At 36.8% G+C, this 2,638-nt stretch overlaps 1 pseudogene; it reads left to right on the top strand.

The window, feature by feature from the left end:
- The first annotated feature begins 977 nt into the window (after positions 1–977).
- On the top strand, positions 978–1,498 carry LOC116913916 (annotated as a pseudogene).
- Positions 1,499–2,638: the final 1,140 nt, after the last annotated feature.

Below are 2,638 nucleotides of genomic sequence, written 5' to 3'. Positions count from 1 at the left end.
AACAGCCTGGCATTCCCTTACACTGGGGCATCGAGTGATTACAGGACCAAGGGCCTCTCCTCCCATTGATGTCAAACAATGCCATCCTCTGCTATATATGCAGCTTGAGCCATAAGTCCCGCCATGTGTACTCATTGATTGGAGGTTTAGTCCCTGGGAGCTCTGAAGGGTTTGGTAGGTTGATATAGTTGTTCTTCATATGGAGTTGCAAACCTCTTCAGCCCCTTCAGTTCTTTCTCTAACTCCTCCATTGGGGTCCCCATGCTCAGTTCGATGGTTCGCTGCAAGCATCCTCACCTGTATCAGTAAGTCTCCGGCAGACATCTATGTCAGGCTCTTGTCAGCAAGCACTTCTTGGATTTAAGACCACATCTCATGATGATGATAGAGGACTTTAAGAAGGACATAAATCCCTTAGAGAAATACAGATGAGCACAGGTAAATAAGTAGAAGCCCTTAAAGAGGAAACACAAAAATCCCTTAAAGAGTTATAGGAAAACACAACCAAACAGGTAAAGGAATTGAACAAAACGATGCAGGATCTAAACATAGAATTAGAAACAATAAAGAAATCACAAAGGGAGACAACCCTGGAGATAGAAAACCTAGGAAAGAGATCAGAAGTCATAGACACAAGAATCAACAAACAGAATACAAGAGATTTGAAGAGAGAATCTCAGGGGCAGAAGATATCATAGAAAACATTGTTCTTTTTTTTAAACCAAGGTTTTATCTTTCCTTCTTTGTACTCTTCCAAGTTCTAAATCTAAAATTATCCACACCCCCTCTAAGCTTTGGCCAGGTACCTACTTCTCTTAGAGCCTCCAAACAGAATATGCTGAGTGGGAAGACAGGAAAGAGGGATTTTGCTGTCCTGTACTACACTGCTAGTAGCTCTAGGAAATGTGCTTGAAGCGCCTGCTATAAGCTTCATATTCAGAAAGGATGACAGACTAAGAATTGATAGTGATTCACAAATGCTGACAGAAGTACTCGGGCTCAGTGAACAGGACTTTGATCATGATAGTGAGGAGGTAGGCTGCAGAACACACTGAGGGCCTGGACCAGGCTTGAGTGAATGAATAGTTTGCACCTGAGCTGCTGGGGAATCAGAAATTGTCGAATGTGTCATGAAACAGCTATAACACATGGCAGAAAATCCTAGAAGAGACAAAAGCCTTGATCTGAAGGTCAGAACTTATCAAATAGAGACAGAGAGCACCTGTTATATCCTTGGCAGCTACTTGCAGTGTTGATTCATGAAGATAGAGAACTTTTTCCTCTACATCCCAGAAAAGGAGAAAATGTGCCCTAGGGTGGCTGGGAGGCCTCTAGCCTTTGTGCAGAGAAATTTATCTTTGCCATGGATCACATAGAGATCTATCTTAAAAACACTTCCTCAAACTACATGCCGCCCAATCTTCAGAAAGTGGACTGCTTAAAGGCAGTTCCCAAAGCAGATTTAGGGTCATACATGTTTGGGAGAATGCAAGAATGACAAGCAGATAGATGTGCAGAGATATACAGTCTCAGCTAATAATTCAGAGCCATATCTGCCTGTTGAGTGCCATGCCTCTGCCATGATGGTCATGGACTCTACTTACGCTCTGAAATGTAAGCCATACCCAACTAACTACTTAATTTTCTTAAAAGACAAAGAAACAGAATGTATATCCCTCAGAGTATTATATTATACTTTTATAGATCACCTGGTGACAGTTAAACTCTATAGTAGCAAAATTCCAATAAGCTTGTTAGGTTAATGAAAATGGATGATTATCATAGTAAATGCAAATATTGCCTCATATCTAATAAAGAAAATTATCTTTATAAAATTAAAATTTAATGCCTCCCAATGTGACCAGTCTTTGTTTCAAAAAATGTTACAGATAAGACACAGTATGTGATAAGAATATCATTACTAAAATTATAAAGTATTATTAGTTCATAAATTTTCTGGAAATTGACATGATAGACATATTTTAATATTATATAATAATTATATATTTAAAATATGTATTTTTTGTTTCTGTGGATTTTGGTGCTAATCTTATGGTTATTTTTTAAACATTTATTTATGTTACATATACACTGTCACTCTCTTCAGACACACCAGAAGAGGGCCTCAGATCCCATTACAGATATAACTAGTATGTTAATAATTATAAGTATTCCTGAACCTCATTTTTTGCATTTCAATCTGATATATCTATATAGAAATCAAGCGCCTTTGTTGGTGAAATAAAATTATGCACATATATATATATATATGTATATGTATATATATAATAGATATATAGATGGTAGATAATTCTAAAGCATAAGCTTGTTTTATACATTTTGTAACAGTTTTTAATAGCAATTGCACTGATATATTATTGCTCTCAGTTATAGGTAAGGAAACATTAGCTATGTAGTTCACACTATGAAAAGGTGATCGCAGCTACTGTCTTCCCTCCTTCAAGGAAGAGTGGTTCATCTCTGAATGATCGGACACCTTCCAATTTCACCTTGTGTTACACTAAAACGTTCCTAAAAGATATTATAAGTATTAAAATTTAAATGAATTTTCTATCACAAACAGCATCCAAGATAAAAATAAACTGTCAGTTTTATCTACAGATATCTTCACTAGTAT

This window comes from Rattus rattus, chromosome 12 (genome assembly GCF_011064425.1).
Source record: "Rattus rattus isolate New Zealand chromosome 12, Rrattus_CSIRO_v1, whole genome shotgun sequence".
Taxonomy (NCBI): Eukaryota; Metazoa; Chordata; class Mammalia; order Rodentia; family Muridae; genus Rattus; species Rattus rattus.
The sequence above is the reverse complement of the archived record's forward strand: the minus strand, read 5'-3'. Positions and strand labels throughout refer to the sequence as shown.